The following is a 21,217-nucleotide window of genomic DNA, read 5'->3' as shown; positions in this document are numbered from 1 at the left end:
GGATCATGTAAAGAGAAGAACTCAATCATATTGATAATATAACAATGTCTAAAAGAATATAGGCCTATATGTTTGTTATGTTTTCCTTTGTAGGTGCCCTACAGAAAGTGCCAATTTTGGAAGACGCACCCCCGCCCCTGTACATTTGGTTGGCCCATGCATGTGTAACAAAACATAACAAACAATATCGATCGAACTCGAAAGTTTCCTTGATATTTCATCTGATCCAGTCATCCAGGTTTGCATATATAACGATCGTCACACAAGCTTATAAAGACCAGTTATGGTCATGTGATTGCAGAAACGTTGGGATCAACATAAAAGGGCACTTTTTTGAAAAAGGCCGCGGGGGCACCATATATAGTAACAAAGGAAACCTTAAAGCGAACATTAATCGTTTTATGACATTAAATTTGGTATATATCATTCATTGTGATTATAGTAGTGGTGATATATTCCCCTCTTTACATGGTCCTAGAAACTGCTCAATTAAGCATCATACTTGCAGTTGGGAGCGAGCGAGCATAATTTGAAAGATTTGTGAGGCAAGTGCAAAAAAAATAATGTCATAAACAACATAATCTTTGAGGGGGTAACCCAAGCGCGTTTCCCTAATTCGTTTGAATTTGCAATATTCAATTACAAGTTCAAGTCACTTGGTAACACTACGAACATTTCGTACCTGAAATAAAGCTGACTAACTGGGGGAATACGTGGTGAAAACTTTTTAACTCTGGTTGAATTTGGGGTTACCTTTGGCTGAATGTCAGGATCCCCATATCCTGTTGCTAGGGAAGAGCCATTAAATAAGGGGCAGTTACACTGTCATCCAAACACGCCAAAAAATGCCAAACCGGAGCCTGGCCGCGATGTTACCAAGGGCAACTACGCTTTACCGGCAGACATGCCAAGCCCCAAACATTCCAAAACGAAGTGTGATCTTTTGGCGTGTTTTGGCGTGTTTTGGCGTGTTTGGCAAGTATAACCGCTCGCAGTTGTAACATCGCGATGTTAGGCACGTGACTTCCGGCACTTCCGGATTGTTACCCGCGCCCTTTTAAACCACGTTCTTCCCGTGTGATATTTATAGCATTTCCATCGTCGCGCGTGTTATCCGTTCATTCAGCTCCGTTTGTTCCAATTCCGTTAACTCATCCTTTATTCAATCTTCGTTATTCCCGTCTGGCCATATCTGTCTAGTAGTAGTATTTGAGTGTTTTGTTAGATTAATTAATATGGAAGTGAACAATTCCCATTGGACTGATGATGAGATGAAGTTCTTGATTTCGATGTGGAGGCAGGGAGAGCTCCTCCACCAGACTTCCAAGCGTCCCTGCAAACGTGGGGAAAAGGGCTTCAGAGAAATGAGTGAAAGCATGAAATTAACAATTAACAACGATGATTTTCTTAACCTTCCCATATCGTTTTTACTACTAGATTTCGATTGAATTTGGGAAAACTGAATCAGCAGCCGTAGTCCGTACTTCGTAACTTATCCACTCTTGCCTCAAATACTACACGCGAGATAAACAAAACATATCGCATGCATGCGCATGGGATGTATCGCTATTTAGCTAGCTATAGCGCTAGCTGGAAATTGCGCGCGCTAAAAATCTTATAGCAGGCCGGGGTCAAAGGTAGGGAAGACTGCACATGCGCATTACCAACCGAAACACGCCAAAACATCGCTGAACAGCTCCGTCGGTGATGTTTCAGCACAAGTGTAACCGGGTGCACGAAACATCGCGACTTTTCAAAATGAGGTATTTGACAGTATAAATGCGCCTTATATTTCTACTTAAAATTCAAGGGCATGAAAACACGATAAAGTCGAGCATCGCAAGATTTTATGGCCTGTGCGACCCTGAAGATTGCTGTTGCCAGAGAATTCCTAAGACGGGGTGGTTCACACAAGTCAAGAAGTCGCACACCATTTGTTCTTGTAGCAGACGGATCATATTCACAGGGAGGTGTATTGCAATATAGTGATCTCGTACTTTTCATGTGTGGATTCTACCTATTTTAATTTTAAAGAAGCTTTAAAAAAAATAGTAGAATAATGAATACTGTAGGCCTTACGTCTTTTCTTTTAGAGGGACTCTGTAAAGTTGTTCAGTTGTGAGAAAAACGCTCCTAAAGTATTGGATTTTTTCCAACTGTATAAAGCTCGATGTACAATGTTAGTTACGGTATAATCTGAACTCAGAAGTACTGAAATAAAGATAACAAGAAAGCATGACTGAATGAAATTAGAGGACCGTTTAGAAACGAAACGTACACTCAAAATGTTGATGAAAGGATTTATAATTTGAGTTTTGTGCATATAATTATATGCAGCAGAAAAACTCTTATTCTGTTTTAAACAAATATTTTTCTTTAAACACATTTATTTAAAAATCCTGCTCTTCTACGTCATTTTGCAATTTATGGAATATTGCCATTAAACTGTTTGTTCCCAACACTAACACTAACAGCCTCTCTAAAGTGTTGGGTGCCCCAAATATATGATGGAAACATTTTACTTTGATTGTATAATGAAATGAAACAGGCTGTCATTTTATTTAATGTGTTCGAAGACGAATATTGGTGAAAGAATACTAATTTTTTGTTTTCTGCGTGAAAAAAGAAGCCGAAATGTTGTATTCTTTCATCAATATCCGGCGTCAAAGACATTTGTTGTGATAATGATTGCAGAAGTGTGGGATAATTTTCATTTCTTTTACATCATTATAAACATTTAAGTGAAATTTTGCTATTTTTGTTGTTGTTGCGAATTTGGGGTTCCCAACACAAGAGGCGCTTTAAATTAAAGCTCCTCTATAGTTTTGAGAATCCCCAAAACTTGGAAGGCAGAATTTCACTTATTATTGCGTCATTACGTGAACTCTTTTCAACAGGGGCGTAGACAACGGGGGGGATGAGGGGGGTGGCATGTACAATCATCCCCCCCCCCAGGTTTTGGGGAATGATATTTGCTTACTTAATAAGTCATAATGATGATAATAATAGTAATAATAATAATGATAACAATTATAATATTAATAATAATATTAATTATGATGATGATAATAATAATCCTCATCATTATTGTAATTGTGTTTATTGTTATTAGCCGCATTCACACGGTGAAAGCCAATTCAGACGGTAAAAAAAAGAAAATCTTACAAGTATTTTGTGGTTATCTTGTGGTTTGGAAACCACAAGATAACCACAAGATTAAACAGGCGCGGAGCTACGGGGGGGGGTTTAGGGGGTTTAACCCCCCCCCCCCCTTGGGCGGCCCAAAAAACAAAAACAAAAAAAAGGGAAAAAAAAGAAGGAAAAAAAAGAAAAAAAGAAAGAAAAAAGAACGCACGCTGGAGAGAAACCCTTTCAAGTGCAAATATTGTGAGAAGATATTCAACTCATCTGGTAACTTAACCAAACACATGATAACTCTGGATATAACTGTGTATTTAACTGTTACTTGATTTAAAAAGACGTTATCATGCACTGCTTTTTATGGTCTCCATTGTGTTAATAGATGCCAGGAAAACATCACTTACGGGGTTCAAATAAACACCCCAAAAAAAACCGGCTCGCCGCTTCGCGGCTCGTGGACGATGCTCCGCATCGTCATTATTTTGGTCAACCCCCCCCCCCCTTAGCAAAAAGCTAGATCCGCCCCTGAGTCATCCCCCCAGGTGTACGAACCTGTCTACGCCACTGCTTTTCAAAACAAACGTGTTCAAAATAAAAATTGAAGAACGAACATAAACTTTGACTTTTCTATGTACATCAACAACATTATTAAATTATTCTAAATGAAGTGGAAAAAAGTATTGCACTTATATTTAGGTTAAGAATAACCACGTGTACGCAAGGTTGCACATCAGAGCGGAATCGTGAAAAAGGAAAATAAAAAGGAAAAACAACTTACTTGTGTGCTACACGTGGACGCCTTTAACAGATGATGGATCAAGCATGGCATGAAAGCAGAGTGATGTCATACAAAATATAACAAAATCAAATATTGGACTAAGTTTGGACGCATCACACACCCGCGAATATATTTCCTCATTGAAATCCTCATGTTCAACTTGTCGAACAAACTCAAGGAACACGTCAATGCATACTGTATACACCATCGATCTTGGGTTCAGAGAACGATTTGTTATTAGGCATAAACGTGTGATGAGCACACTAAAACACATAGCGAAGTCACGCTACGTACTATTTCCGATTATCCAGCAGTTCTTGTCAAAACCAGCATCATCCATTAAAACCGTGTGAGAGGTACCCGCGCAAAGGCAAACTGTTATGATACATCTTGGTTTCCCGCGCGCGCCATACGCTGATGTATTGAGAAATTGGGTGTCACATCCTTTTCCGGAACTCGTAAATTATTAGTCGCTTCAGAGGGTGGCCGTTTTCTTCAGCCATGCCACCTCATTATGCATTGCAAGCCCAAGAAGTAACTTCTTGGCAAGCCCAAGTCTGTCTGCGAACCTGTACATACTAATCCATTGCTTAACAGGTTAGCCCTCATTTGTACACCCTCCCGAATTTCGATGAAATTTCATTGGCAGAAGAAATATAATTTGGTGTGGACGTGCAAATGAGGGCTACTACCCGTACAGATATTAGCCCTCATTTGCAAAACCTCCCCAATTTTGATTAAGTTATATGGGTAGAAGCTCTCATAGTCTTAGACCAGATAATAAACCTCTTGTGCTCATCACACGTTTATCCCTGCTAACAAATCTCAGAAATGGCTAACTTATACCAGCCGTTTTAAAATGAACTCTTCATTACACTACACAAATGGTTATACAATTGGTCACAGTCAATTTAAATATTGCATGTTTTCTGATGTCAAGGCTAATTTTACAGAAAATCCCTACCCAAACTAACAAACGTAAAACTCCTTTGATTTTACTAGTTATGTAGCAATGGAGGAATGGTTTAATTTGGCTAAAGTTGTCTGGAAAAAGGTTATTATGTTTTATTCTGAAATAGGGGTGACATTTTATCTACCTGGCAATTTTTGTTTGGGCATATGTTTGGGCTTCATGACCCGCCCCCCCCCCTAAACAACCCAATATATATATATATCGTTTGTATCATGACAAAGCACCCTTTTTTATGACATGCCGTACGTGTTCAATAAAATAAGTTATACAAGCGGATTATTAAACATGACTGTTATCACTGATAGACAAGCCCTGTTCAAAATCCATCGTTCAGGCTAAAATATAAAATTTGTCCAGGTTGGGGCGGAAAGTTGAGTTAGGTTTTGAATGGGTATCTTAATAAGTGAAAATTATAATATCATATTTCTTCTAACTGAATAGCCTAATACACACTAAAAAACATATTAAGTTCATGAATTCAATTGAAAGGCATTGATGTGATGACTAACAAAGTCATTAGATTGTTTTACCTTTTCCGAACACTTTTATCAAATATTATTGTCTGTATTTTTAGGTAGGCATGTTTTGCTATTCGGACATCTAATCGGACGATATAGAAGTACGATAGAATACGTTTTTAACATTTTAATATGTATACGTTCTGCGTAGGGTATATAGTCCCATGGTGCCAGTATATGTAATGTACAGGAACATAAACAATATTGGTTTACTTATGTATATCCAAAATTACTCAAAAAATTCAAAATGCTTTTAATGTGCATTCTTTCCATCGAATTCATAAACCGTAGTCATAAATTGTGTCTTAGTCTTGATTCAATTTGATTAGGTTTGAACTTTGAGTAGGACCTAGTTTTGATCATTCAATTAAACAGTTCCATTCTTCTCCCTCATTTGCATACCATTCCTCAGTTTTCAACCTTATTTAACTGTAGATGTTCTCTAGATTAAGAATGTCATTAGCAAAACATTATAATAATAATTCAGGATTTTTGGAAATGAGATGTTAATATGGTTCGTTTAATTTTCTCTGAATTAATGTTAATGTTATATTAAGAATCAAAGGAAGTAAAGAGGGGTTTTCACCTCATTACCAAACTGCTAGCCTAATTAATTTATAATTATCCCAGGATTTTTCTAATCAAAACTCAAAATAGTTATAAAGAACGAGGAATGAAAATAAAGAAATCGTTGTATATATTAATGAAGTAACACGCGTACATGTTTATACTCATGAACCAAAGAGATACTCTCCTTGCATGAACACACCACAAAGAAAATAAACACCAAAAACAATAAGAAGAAATGGCTGAATTCTATCCCGTCATATTGTAGTAGGTGTTTTAAGAAACTGAATATGAACGTTATATCATTAAAGATTACACGTGAAAGTTTTTATATTTTTCTTTATCCAACAAAAAAGTAAACTACCTTCAATTTCACCATTGATGGACATAATTATAACAATCTTCACTAATCCTAGGTCCAATCTGATGATCGCAAACGCATAAAAATGTTCAAAGCCTAGTCATACTCGTGTTAAATACAACCAGTGAACTGTAACTATAATAATTTCCCTGATACAAAATACAAGTTTTAGGCCTGCATACTACACGAAAAGTTTTCATCAGAGTGATCATGGGCTACTGGCAGGGGCGTCGCTAGACCTTTTTCAGTGGGGGGTCGTAGAGACCAACGATTACCGACAAAACTAGCCATCAATTACCGACAAAATTAAATGTCCAATATCTACAAATTCAACCCTATAAACCTGGGGCCGAAGGCTAAATTGCTTTTCCTATGGACTATCTATAGTACTTGCATATGCGCAAAATTGTCATTTTTCTCGACGACATAAATATACGAATTATTTCTTCAATTTAGTCAGCATCATAGCTATATATTTTAATGCAGGCGCGGAGCTAGGATCTTATTTCAGGGAGGGGCGGTAGTGAGCAAGAGAATCACTTAAAAGCGCGCTCATTAGGGGGTGTGAGTGATGGGCCTCCCGCGCAAAGCGCGGAAGCTTAGAGGTTTCCTTAAATTATTAGGAAAAGAAGACGATTAATTGTACCGTTTTTGACTGGTTATCCTTAGCTGAATGAAGTTCTCCCGCGCGAATCGCGAAAGCTTTGACGTTTCATTAAATTATTATAAAAAAGAAGACGATTTGCTGTACCGTTCTCGACTGTTTATCCTTTTCTGAATTCAGTTCCCCCCCCCTCCTCCCGCGCAAAGCGTGGAAGCTTTGACGTTTCATTAAGTTATGAGAAAAAGCAGTGACGAATCGGTGTACTGTTCTCGACTGTTAATTCTTATCTGAATAAAGCTTACCCCTCCCGCGCGAAGCGCGGAAGTTTTGACGTTTCGTTAAATTATTAGAGAAAGAAGACGATTCGTCGTACCGTTTTCGACTCTTAATAAGCCCTATTCATCTGAATTCAGTTTCCCCTTTTCGCGCGAAGCGCGAAAGCTTTGACGTTTCCTCAAATTATTAGAGAAAGAACATTCGTTGTACCGTTTTCGACACTAAATAAGCCCTATTAATTTGTCTGAATTCAGTTTTCCCCTCTCGCGCGAAGCGCGTAATTTTTGGCGTTTCATCACAATATAGAGAAAGGATGACGATTCCTCGTACCGTTTTCGAATCTTATTAATCCCTATTCATCCAAATTCAGTTTCCCCCTCTCGCGCGAAGCGCGGAAGCTTTGATGTTTCCGTATTATTAGACAACCGTTAGTGTACCGTTCTCGACTCGTCTAAATGAAGTTTCCCCTTCCGCGGGCCGGACTTTGTCGCGCGAAAAGTACCCCTTTACCGGAGATTTGGGGAACATGAATGCGGTCCCTCCGACCCCGGAGCTTTGACGTTTCCTCAAATTATTAGAGAAAGAACACGATTCGTTGTAACGTTTTCGACTCGTCTAAATGATGTTTTCCCTTCCGCGCTTGGCGTTTTATCACAATATAAAGAAAGGAAGACGATTCGTCGAACCGTTGTTGACTCTTAAACCTTGTTTGAATTTAGTTTCCACGAAAATTTTAAACCTCTGATTTCTTTAGCTTATATTATAGGAAAGTGAAACTTCGAGAAAATACAAGTATTGTAGTTGTAGTCACTCTCGAAGTCGTCACAGCGGATAAGAAGTCACAGTTCGTACTCGTAGGGAAAAAAAACTTGTCGGCCGACCGACAATATATACATCTCACCGACTTCAAACTTCTGCATTGATATATAGTACACGAGGATCGAGCAAGAATACCGACACAGCTGACCCGACACAGCAACATAATATTTACCCGTGTCTTTCTTGCTCCCTCGACGAGACGACTCCACCCAACAACCCCCTTCTCTCTTTCACTCCCACTCCTCCTCTCTCAGACTCTTACCTCCCCTCTCTCTCCTCTCTTGCACCCCCCCCCCCCCGATTCTTTTGTTTCCCTTTCACTCTTTTCTCTTTTTTTCCCTTTTCTTTCTTTTCTTTCTTTTCCTTTCTTTCCTCTCCTCCCTCTTTTTCTTTTATTTCTTTCCTCTCCTCCCTCTTTTTCTTTTATCTCTTTCTTTCTTCTCTTTTCTTTTCCTTTTCTTTTTTTCCCTTTCCCTCTCTTCTTTCCCTCTCTTTTTTCCCCTCTCCTTTTTTCCCTCTCTTTTTTCCCCTCCCCCTTTTCTCTTTTTCCCGACGCCAGCGCAATTTTACCGACAAAATTCTGACTGGTGGGGGGGGGGTGTCGCACCCCCCCCCACACCCCCTCCCCTTTGGCGACGCCCCTGGCTACTGGGATCCCACTCTTTCGAAAGATGTAGTATATTGAGAAACTTGTACATCTACGACTTTATCTTTCCCTTTAATACATCCATGCATTTCATTTCCCTCAAAATGTCTAGCCTGCATAATCCCCAATATCACCATGCCCCCTTCTCATATTTCATGTCCCAGACATCGACATTCCATTCCTTCCCTGCACCCTCTTTCTCTCTCTCTCTCTCTCTCTCTCTCTATCACCATTGACCTATACTGCTCTAGTATCTCTTTGCTCTCACTGACCACTGGCTATAGTTGTTAGCCCGTCGGCCGATGAAGTTTCTCCACAATTCATATAATAGTTGTTATTTACGGCAACGTAGAACCGGGGTAGAACCCCAACACTGATGCCAACATTTCAATTTTGAGGGAGACGATCGTGTTCCAATAAAATGAATTGATAATATTATTTGCTTCATGACTTTACTCAATAATTTCATGAAGAGGCAGCGTTTACCTTTTTGCAGCTAACATCAAGTTCGGTAGAACTTGGCAGTAATCATCATCATTCATCAGTAGGTCACGTATATACTGTTGTTTTAAATTTCAATGTTAGCAGTGACCTATTGTTTAATTTATCCAAAGATAATCGTTTAATCTCTACTCTAGACCTTGCTATCAGACACTGTTGAGTGACTGACTGATTTCTTGCTTTTTTCGCTAATAACACGAATAAAATGACATGTAAAGTGTACATTATCATTTGTAGTCAACAGTAACCCGCTTCTTTCAATGTAATGGCCAAAACTAAACTAATTTAAAGGGCAAGTCAGCCCTGATATCTTGTTTTGTATGAAAGCTGAAGAATCAGAAAAGCAGATGAGTGAAAGTTTGAAAAAATCGGACACAAAATTAAAATAGTTATGCAATTGTGAAAGCTTATATAGAAAGCAAATAAATTGGCAACTCTGAGTGGTGTCACTGATGAGCAGCCCTGCATTTGTTTGTTGTACACAACATTTCAATAATTCCCTTTTTTCTCAAATGTTTCGAGACGTACGGACTTTAACCAGTAGAATGACATGCATACAGTGGCGGATCCAAGGGGGGGGCGCCCTCCCCCCCCCCTGTGAAAAAACGTGTAAAAACACGTTAATTTTACCATTTTTGGGAGATGGCCCCCCCCCCCCACCACTGAGCGAATTTTCGGCCGGCGCGATTTTCAAATTTTCGGGAGCAAAACAAATAAAACAATTAGTGCTCACCACCCACCCCCCCCCCCCCCCCCCCCCCCCCCACTGAACGCATTTTCTGCCGGCGCGATTTTCAAATTTTCAGGAGCAAAAAGAAAAAAATTGGGCCCCCACCCCTCAGAAATCCTGGATCCGCGCTTGCATGCATAAACGTATTGCTCTGATCATGTACCCTACATACGAAGCGCAGGTCTGAAGAAATTTGTGATTACAATTGAAATTAGTGAAATTATGTGTACAACCGATTTGAGAGCTGCTCATGAGTGACATGACTCAGAGTTGCCAATTTATTTTACTCTGTAAATGTTGAAAATTTCATACCATATAATGTAATTTCACTTTTTTTTTATTAGGTGTCCAATTTTCCTAAAATTATCACTGAATCGGATCTGCTTCTCCAATTGTTGTACTCTCACTCTTAGCAAAATAATTTTAGGGTGAACATTCCCTTTTTATGTCTTTATTCAGCACTCCTTCACCTGGCAGATTATTAACAATTTGTTAGGTTAGCAAAGTAAAGAATTAAATATGCGTACATTTGATTTATATGGTAAGAAATTTAATATGCCAGAAGGTATAGCAAAATTGCTTCTTCGACTGCTTTGCAAATGTTAGTACATATCAAGCAAATCTGTTATAACAATGGGACAAACAAATATTATTTTCTTGGACAGCCATATCATCCCTCCTTTATTTATAAACCAACAGATTATTTGGTTATACTATGTATTGTAAATATTTTGAAATGTAGTCACTCGGCGGGATAATGTAGATTACATTTAGTTATTTATTGAAGAAAGGAATTGGTTTTGTAATACTACAAACACAATCTTACCTCTCCATCCCCCCCCCCCCCCCCCCCCCCATGTCCCACACTCCCCAAAGACACGATCGAAATCGGTCCGTAAATTCACTTGGGCACATTCGCCCAGATGGATGGCCTGAATTCTCTACCGAATGAAAGTATTATCTAGCTATTTCAGTATTTTCTATTAAAGGCCTTTCAACAATATATCATTTCTATATACACATTCTAAGGCTCAAACCTCATATTTGCTCATTCCTACAATGATCCATATTTGCTCCATGTCAGTTATAATATAGGACGATAGGAAAACGCTATTCATTCAACAAAAAAGTTCACTTATTTCATCATGTTCCAGGTGTTAGGATAAGACCTACCTTGTGAACACAATACGTTGATGGGAAGTAATGGGTAAAATATTTGAATATCTGGGCCCGTTCTCTTTCCAGCTGACAATTTCTTTTTCATCATCATCTCCCTCCTTCCTGCTTTCATCTTCTTCTTCTTCTTCCGTCTTCATCTTCTTATCTTTTTTTCCCTTCTATTTCTCCTTCGTCTTCTTCTTCATCTTCTTCTTCTTCTTCATTTTTCATCTTGATTCTCAATCTTCCTCTACCTCATCTCCTCTTTCTATTCTATCTTCCTAGTCTCCATTAACACCATCGCTCTCGCACTCTCCTTACCTATTAAAGAATGAATTATTATTTGTTCCATTAATATGTAATGTAAATATAAGTTTTAAACTTAAAGCAGGCATTATCTCAAGCCTCTTATTTGTGACACTTCAAAAGATTGTTATCTCTATCTCTATCAAATCATCTCTATTTGTTGCCGAAAATAATAAATCAAATCAATTACTATTTGGATACCTATGCGATTGCCTAAATGGTTAAAACAGACACCAGTATTGAAAGTAATCTGTTTAGAAACATAAAGGTTTGCGCTCAATCAACGCTCTGATCATGCTTACTTATTGTAAGCCGTTTTCTTTTCAACGTTTTTTCACTCTAACTTCTATAACAATTCGTCCCTGTTTTCACGAAGTGACGGTAGTGAGCAAAATCGCATATAATTTCACTTTCGATTTTTTTGCATTTTTGGACATCATTCACTAACATCTTGAACCTCAAAAAATTTCAGACCGTAATATTATCTAATTATGTCACTATGACGATGACGTAAACAAGAAAATACCTAGCAAAAGGATTTTCTGTTTTCACGAAGTGACGGCCAAGTACGCGCTTGACAGCCGTCAATTCGTGAAAACATCGTTTGCTCTTTCCTGCTTTTAATATTTTCACGAAGTGACGGTAGTGAAAATTTCGCAGTTTGGAACAGTCACAGACCATGAAAAGGTGAGTTTTTAAACATTTTTTAAGTTAAATTAATGTGGTACACTCTTTTGATTCATTCTGATTCTTTGTAAGCCATAAATATGTCCATGAGCACAGAAATGTGTGAAATATACACCACCGTTCCACATATCGCCCCATATACTTATTTTCATGTAAGTGAATAAAGGAGTGAAGTATCATGTGATCAAAAACTAAAAAGATCAACTTATGTCTTAACAAATATACATCTAGACTAGATAACTTAAGTGGAGATTCTTTCTTATTTAGCTCCACACCAAATATTAATGCTATAGACCTCTAAGATTCTTTTTATATCTGCTTAAGTTATAAATTTGAACAAGTTTTACAGAAAGTTAGAGATCAAGTAGACTCTAGATCTAGATCTAGAGACTAGAGTTTTACTTTTATTTTTTCAGTAATTTACTTTTAGGCCTGTAGCTAATTATAAATTTGATTTAGAGTCTAGAACTCTAGTTACTCTAGATCATCATTTTATAATTATCAGTTTATGTCAGCCACTACTCGTCAATCTAGAATCTAGAGATGAGTAGTAGGGTGTCTGAACGATTTTTCAATTTTCAATTTGGGATCGTTTTTCACCATTTTTGTTTGATATTTGAATAAAAAATGTTATCAGAATAATACATTTCAAATTTCAAGTCTCACCGATGTTTCTATCAAAAGTTACAGCCCCTCCAACACGCTGGTATATTCATATCATTTTGGTCAAAATCGACGAAAAAGACGTCCACGCAGAGTGATGTTGTTTTGCTAAATTTAGCCAAACAGCTGTATCGCGCGATATGCAAGCGTATGCATATCGTACGCATGCTGCTAAGCCAATCCGCGACTTGCAGCTTGAGCTACGCTGTCTCCGCGACATGTGCGATTGACTAGTATGGTTGGCGTTCGTCGCACAATAAACCCGGAAGTGAATGCACGTTATAGTCAATGGCAATATCGCGGAGACAACGCACGTTGTCTCCGCGATATTGCCATTGACTATAACGTGTATTCACTTCCGGGTTTATCGAGGGAATTGCCAACCATAATTTCAGTCACTATAATTTGGGGTTTCGTTCGTGCGCGGAGATGTTACGCGATGTAACCATGGTTTGGACTGAGCGGAGCGCACGCCTCCTAATTAGCTGATCCACCAAATAGCGAGAAGGGTATTTTTAAACTGTTATCAGTTGTGATCCCTGGGGGCTAGCGAAAATATAATCACATAGAATTGTTCCTTAGGACTGGGACTACTTATCGATCGGGGCGTCATATCTCAAAAGTGACAAACCTCAGAGTTAGCCAGGACACAATGTTTAAATTGCTGTTTTGACCAAGATATTTTTAGAATTTCGGGGGCTACGCCCCTTTGGAAATATTGGAATTCACCTGCTCTTTCATATGACACCTCATTCATTGATTATCACCTTCAGGATCACAACTGATAAAGGTTTGAATCTCGATTTGAAAAAAAAAAATTGACTTTTTTTGCATGGTCGCGCAATGCACGTAGGCTGCATAGGGATGCGTGTAATCTCTATGGGAAGAATTTTAGCACACAACATCGGGTGCGCGATCAGACACCCTATGAGTAGATCAGGATCTAGACCAGACTGAGACCTTTCTTGTAAGGCGTGCCTGGGGTTTAAGAAACTTCAGGGCTCCAAGCCCAAGGCCAACATCAACATGGCCAAGGGCAAAGGGAGTTATGAAAATTATCATCATGCTGAGCTGAGATGACCTGGGAAGTAGCCCCTCCTGGTTAACTGTTAGGGAAGTCCATGATTTGCCTGTCAAGCAAAGAAGGACATGAATGAACATTTAATTAAAAATTGAAAATTAGTTACAGCCCTGCCCTGAAAAAATGGCACCATCCGAAAAAGGAATACTTTTGTTTTGAGACCGAAGTAATCATGAGTAGTCTACCTTTTGGGGAACAATGTCCACATATTTAGCTTAGTTTCTCTCATTATCTGTACTCTGTGTCTGTTATATCCAAAGGCAGCACTTTAGTACCCTTGGTCCCTCACCCTATAATTCTTGTAAACAATTGTCCTTGATACCAGCAAATGTTGCCCAACTCCACTTCATATTTTAAAGAATTTTCCAAGCAAGTACCATACCAGATGATGTACATGTCTCACTACCTACACTTCAGTGGTAATGAAATTATGATGATGTTTTTGCTTTCACTTTAGTTTCAGATGCAGTAGATACAATTTGCACTTATATGAAGGAAGCACTGGGAAAGTACATCTACTTTTCAAGAATGCCACAGGCCAGAAACAAATCCAGGTGAGAATAGTTTCATGATCTGTTCAGGAAAATCACACTTTAGCAGCAAAGTACTAAGCACACTCACTGCGTATGTGCATTGGGGTGGTTGTTGTTTGGTAGGGGCAATTGGAAAATTCTATTTTGGGGTAATAGGGGCAATTGAAAACTTCTGTTTGGGGTCAGTTATGCCTAGTAATTAATTTGATGTACAAAAGATAATATTGGATTCATTTCCTTACCTCTGCTTGCAAAAAAAATGAAAGAAAATAACTTGTAATTATTTCTTTCATTCTACAAAATTAGATTGGATACAGGGACCGACATGCTGGGAAGATGGGTCCTTGATAATTCACTGAACACAGAGCTGGGATTGTGACTTGGCATAGTGACCTAAGAGTGGGAGCAGTATGGAACCGTTGAAGCAATTCACCGAACACGTACAGTCAGAGCTGCATGTGTGACTTGGCACGGTGACCCTTAAAGTCTCCTGACGGCTCCGATTGCGATTCTGATGATGACCCATTGTCTATGCTTCTGAGCGAGTCAAAAGGTATCTTCTCTCCTTCTTGATTGTTTCCCAATAGTTAAAATTTTAGATATTCTTAATTGATTTTAATGCTTAGGTCCCTTAGTTCAGGGAATGAGTGGTCCTATCGAGGTCAGCATCTAATTTTTTTTTAAATCCTTAACAAAAATTGCCAATACTAAGGTGATACCAAATAAAGTATTTAATTCATTAAGAGCCTCTCTAAAAGTTGGTACCAAAACTACACAAAATAATTTCGGCCAATCATAATGCACTGTAAAGTTTCCCTTTCATAATTGAAATTCTGATAATGGTTTTCTATTGATTGTTCTTTCTCTTATTTCCTTTTGCTTTCACGCAGTCTAGATAAAGGATCTTCGCTGCTTCAACCACTATTGCTTGGATGACATACGTGTGAAGAAACTTGAAGAACTGTTGTTGAAGAGCATGCTTGAGAAACTAGAATCAATTACATGATCGTTTTGACAATGCTTCAATGTTTCAATACCTCAATCTCTCTTTTATACTGTTTTATTTTAAACATTTTAAATATCATAAACAAAGCAAACACCACTCATAACTGTAATTGTGTGTTGTAATCGCAATGAAATGGATTGATTATAAAATCAATGAATTGATTTAAAGCAAACTGGTAACATTGTCCATGATTTCTGAAACAATGAACTGAATAGTCGTACAGGTGTCAGTTTTCTGTTACAGTATTGCAATGAACTCCTGCACACATAAATCTTTATTATTCAAATGTATAGCTCAGAACAGCTATTTATCAGGTATACCTACCTCAATCAGTAATGCATATTAGAGTTTTCGATTCCAGTTCCATGAATCCTCATATCGTATCTTTGTATTGAATAATTTGTTTATCTATTTTCTTTAAAGTGACTGGGTAACATTGTTGAAGGTTGATGAAAAAAATTGCTTAATTTTTGTATAAAATGTAACTTACTATATTCCTTCTACTGTACTAACCCTCTGACAGGCAAAAAATCCTGAAAAAATTCTCAAACCACAAAGATATCTATGGTTTTCTGTGAAGGCGTCGATGTGAGGCACCCTCTAACAGTGATTAACAATAAATTCTCCCAAACATTTTTGAATTTTCCCAACCGTTTTTCCATGAAAAAAAGACATAAAACAGGCTATAAAAAATCTGTCAACACTTAAATGTCTGGAATGGAATGTAGAGCCATTTTATTGCTTTGTGAGATTTCCATTCACCTAAAATGTAATTAAATTGTTCTATAGATCTAGATCTAGACCTAGTTGGGAGAATTAAGGAATCGATCAGATCAGTTTTTCCCAATTTGTACCATGAATAATGGTCCGTTTTCACTCAAATTTTCAGATTATCTTTAATTGTACATCTAGCATTGAAGTCACTACCTTAGAACCACTATCTCTCATCTGAACAATGTTACCCAGTCCCTTTAAATGTTTGTATTCACAGGGGTTGATGCCTTCATTAGAACATGAATATAAGTTACATTTACACTATTGATTTTTCTTTCAAAACACAACACAATGTTACTAGTTCACATTTAATGTTTTTATTTTTACTTCTATAGTCATTCTCATCATAATTGTATTTGGTACTTCAAACTATCTTATAATCATACAATATAATGTTGCTGTTTTGAATTTTATCTGTTTGATGAGAAATGAAATTGTTTACCGGTAGTCAAATTGATATTTCCATGTTTATCATGCATTGTTCAGCTGATAATTGTTTAGTCAGAGATTACGTGTTTGCCTGGGTGAAGACAACCTTTTAGCATTGGTAAACTTTGTAGCGTTTGAGACTGTGTACTAAACTTTATTGAAATACCCTAGAAAGAGATTGTGTAAACTGACTTGCTTCTGAAACTCTACTCACAAGATATTAATGAAAAACAGTAATGAACAAAAAAGTAATGATGATGATTATATTAGTCATATTTCCCATTGAAAAAACTGTGCCATCTTTTTTTTCAAGAACTGCCTCGTTTTGTTACGATCAACATGTAAACCTTTCAGCCAGAACAGGAAAACCATGGCGTGCAAGAAAGAGACCATACCACACTGTTTTGAATACCTCTTTTGTCTTCAGGTGAAAAAAAATCTGTGCAGATGAACCTTTAAAAAAAAGAGTTTATTTAGCAACCAGTATATTTCAGCATGCTAATGATGTAAAATTTCTTATTCATTTTGTTTTGGAATGGTATTTTGAATATAGATTTATTTCTTTGTTGACTTCATCATACATGTAGTATGTGGCATTTATTTGCTATGATTGCTGAATAAACATGATAACCAGGACATGTATGAAGAATAAGTTAAAGACATTTTTAGCATATTTAGTACTGTATAATGTGCTAAATAACCTTTGTATTCCGTGGCTGTATACCTGATGAGTCTTTTCCACAAATCCCTAAATGTAGATTTCAAAATGCAATATAGTATTGATGATGATATGTTTGGTATGAATTATTTAATATTTTTAATTTATTCTCCATTTGCCACTTGCTGTTGTGGTTCCAAATGTTTGAATTAAAACTGCTCAGTCGAAATTCATTTTCTGTGTTTATATTGCAGAGTTGAGTAGTTAACTACAGATTATGGTCAATGATCAATACTGAATCTTTTTCCTTCATTCAAAAATATTTCTTAATATATTTGCTTTATTTCCTATATGAAAAAATATATTTAGCTAGGCCCCTCTCTAAAATTTTAGAAATTCCACATAGTAATAGAGTAGCAAAAGCCCCAATATCACCTGCATGAATTTCAACAAGAAATGGCAGAATTTGTGTGATATTAAGAGGAGATGGAGGGGGTAAAGAGAGAGAGAGAGAGAGAGAGAGAGAGAGGGAGACTACTTGAACGTGTTCTTAAGTGGAAAGTATATAGTAACTTTAGTGCAATCTTTAGTTCCTACTACATACAATATACCTGATAATTAAACCTCAAAGAATATTAAATACATATCCATTTTTAGCTTAAGATTAAAGAGAATAGCTTATTAATCATTCTAAAAGCACTTTGTGCCAATATCCATCTGTGCTATTGATAGTTTATTTATTGTGAGCCGTAGCTTCGTGAACAAAAACTGACATCATAGATCTAACATCATAATTATACAAAGAAGAAAAGGTGCTCTTATTTTATCCATACATCTATTAAAAAAGTAATTTTACCGTATTTCAGTGTCTATCTCATGAAATTGCTTCACACAATAAAAATCCCATATGTTTTATACGCGCTCGGCTACGAGCCGTCACTTCGTGAAAACAAAATACAAGCGTTCTATGTGATTTGTGTTTTCACGAAATGACGGTTAAGTTAAAAGTTCATACAGAGACATTCAGTTTATTCTTATCAATAAAAAAAAACAGCTACCAAATGAGGAAAATGTACTCTATCTCTCAGTTCGCATTATTTTATCTGTACATCAATTAAACAAAACATAATGCCGTTTTTAGTGTCCATTTCGAGAATTCCATCCACAAGGGAAAAGTCCCATACGTTTTACGCGCGCGGCTCCGTACCGTCACTTCGTGAAAACAAAATCAAAGCGTTCTATGCAATTTGTGTTTTCACGAAATGACGGATGTGTTAACAGTCCACACAGAGAAATGAAAAAGCAGCTACAGAAAGAGGAAAATGTACTCTTTCTCACAGTTCGAATTATTTTATCTGTACATCAATTAAACAAAACGTTTTGCCGTATTTAGTGTCCATTTCGAGAATTCCATCCACGAGGGAAAAATCCCATATGTTTTACGCGCGCGGCTACCTACCGTCACTTCGTGAAAACAAAATCACAGCGCGTCCTTGAATTTCGTGTTTTCACGAAGTGACGGTAATGTTTACAGCTCATTTCCTCAAAAAATATAAAAAATTATGGAAATATTTAAAGATAGAACTAAACATTGAGATATTTTCAATCCCAGGATATAAAATTTATTCGCCTTTGATAAATTAAAGAGGTTGAGATTATGGCTCGAACCTTTGAAAGCGATTTATTCAAAACTAACTTTCTTTTAGTTGCGCGCTCTACCGTCACTTCGTGAAAACAGGGACGAATTATGAACTTGTGTTTATTCTCAGAGTTGGATGATTTTGAGATAGGAAAGACAACCCTTTAAAGCCACTCTAATGTGTTTGGAGCCTCAACTTTGCAAAACAATATATTGCTTAATTTCACTTAAATGTAGGTCTTTAAGCCTACATAATTATAAATAATACTTGTCAGGGAAATTGTAGGCAAAAGTTAGATTTTTTAAAGGTTTGCCTTCAACGTGATATATCATCACCCACCAATAGGTGGATGGGGGATGTTTCAAATTGGAGAGAATATTACCACTCCTTTCTGTATCCGTTATCAAGAAAAAATTGGAGTTACAAATTCTTGTATTAATAAAGTTCAAAGCCATTTTCATATCTTATTTCTAAACGCGTCGCCTCAAAATATTCTTGTGGCAAGAACCAGGGAGGCCTATCGTGCAGGACCAGGGTCTAAATACATCAATTTGCAAATCCCTTTGCAAAAGGACTGACTTTAATGCCACTTTGCTAAATTAAAATATGTATAGGTTCTTATCAATTGCAATTATTAACTTTAAACAAGCTTGAGAAGTTTGCCATTTTTTTAGTAGTTTATTTTTAGAATTGAATACATGTATGTTTCGTTCATTCCGACAAGCATTATGGGCACGAAAAGACAAATTACAGTGAGCCCATTGCGTCGCCCAAATCATGAGGTGATGTGTTCCCCCCCCCCCAAAAAAAAAAAGAAGAAAGAAAAGATGTACTATTAAGGAGTTCTTAACCCCTAACCACCCCCTTCCTGTATTGTACCCCATACGGCCAGAATGGAGGGCGGTGTCCCATGTCCAAATGTGAACATTCTGATTGAAGTTTTTTTCCTTCAAACAGCCATAAACAAACAATATTTTAGATAAAGGGTTTTGAGTTTAGTCCTGAAAGTTGGGAAATGACAAGCCACACTGTCCTACTTGTAGCTACTTGCTCCCTCTACATAGAAAACAAAGCTTAATCGGTGACCATTGGTCCCCCATGATCCTCTTTTTCTTATGTTAATTAAGAGCTGAGTTGAGATAGCCAACCTGTCCAGTGACCTTGCAGTGTGGTCTTATCCCTCCTATAAACTAGTACAGATAATCTTTAAAACTCATTCGCTGTAAATGATAATGATTACTTCATGTGAAAATATCATTTTCATGAAGAGAAATACATGATAAATGGCAAGAACTTTCCCCCAACTCTCTAGATTACTAATTCCATGTAGATTCTTCATGCAACTTACAATTCATGCGTCCATTAATTGAATATAATACCATTTTTTTACCAATGATGTCGTGCTCAGTATTTTTCTTTCGACACATATTATATTACTACACTTGCATTCTAGACTAAACAACTCGTACATATCTCTTGAATGCGAGAAACATTGTTTCCATGTTTGAGAAGGTGCTTGTGACAAATGACCCGAGGCATAATTATCGCAAGACATAACCACTCCATGGCAGCTCGAACGATTCCGTCTTCAAGAATATGAACTTGCTTTCATAATAATTAAAAAAGTGAATCGGTAACATTGTTGAAGGTTGATGAAAAACGGAATAATTTTTGTATAAAATGTTACTCTTTATATAATCTTCTACTGCATGTACTAACCCTTTAACATGTAAGAAATCCTGATATATTTATGGTTTTCTTTGAAGACATCACTGTGCAACACCCTCTAATACCAAATACTCCCAACCTCACAATGATAGCATAAACATTAAATTTCACTCAAAAATATCAAAGTCAATCTAAAAATATGTATCGGGCCTTGTGTAGGCCCTAAGCTGGATTTCTAGGGGAATCTTTGAGTGCATGGGGTGGTCCCCGGAGTTTGAGGGAGAATGCAACCCAGTTTTCGTCTCGAAATTTGTACTTTAACACAGTCAAATTCGCTATTTATTGCTCTCACTAATATTGTACAGTCTATTTCTATCTGTAATCTATATATAAAGCATATACATTAAATTTCACTCAAAAATATCAAAGTCATTCTAAAAATATGTCTCAGGTCTTGTGTATGCCTAGGCCCCAAGCTGGGTTTCGTGGGGAATCTCTGAGTGCATGGAGTGGTCCCCAGGAGTTTGGGGGAGAATGCAACCCAGTTTTCGTCTCGAAATTTGTACTTTTACACGGTCAAATTCGCTATTTATTGCTCTCACTAACATTGTACAGTCTATTTCTATCTTTAATCTATATATAAAGCATATACATTAAATTTCACTCAAAAATATCAAAGTCATTCTAAAAACATGTCTCA

The 21,217-nt window shown here is 37.1% G+C and overlaps 1 long non-coding RNA gene across 1 annotated transcript; it reads left to right on the top strand.

The window, feature by feature from the left end:
- The first annotated feature begins 11,736 nt into the window (after positions 1 to 11,736).
- LOC115922730 lies at positions 11,737 to 15,764 on the top strand. Its single transcript, XR_004063583.1, has 4 exons — positions 11,737 to 12,065; positions 14,267 to 14,363; positions 14,649 to 14,895; positions 15,233 to 15,764. It is a non-coding gene; the product is annotated as an uncharacterized LOC115922730 (long non-coding RNA).
- The last annotated feature ends 5,453 nt before the right edge of the window (positions 15,765 to 21,217 follow it).

The sequence above is a fragment of the Strongylocentrotus purpuratus genome, unplaced genomic scaffold, assembly GCF_000002235.5.
Source record: "Strongylocentrotus purpuratus isolate Spur 01 unplaced genomic scaffold, Spur_5.0 spur5_scaffold_12, whole genome shotgun sequence".
NCBI lineage: Eukaryota > Metazoa > Echinodermata > Echinoidea > Camarodonta > Strongylocentrotidae > Strongylocentrotus > Strongylocentrotus purpuratus.
The sequence above is the reverse complement of the archived record's forward strand: the minus strand, read 5'-3'. Positions and strand labels throughout refer to the sequence as shown.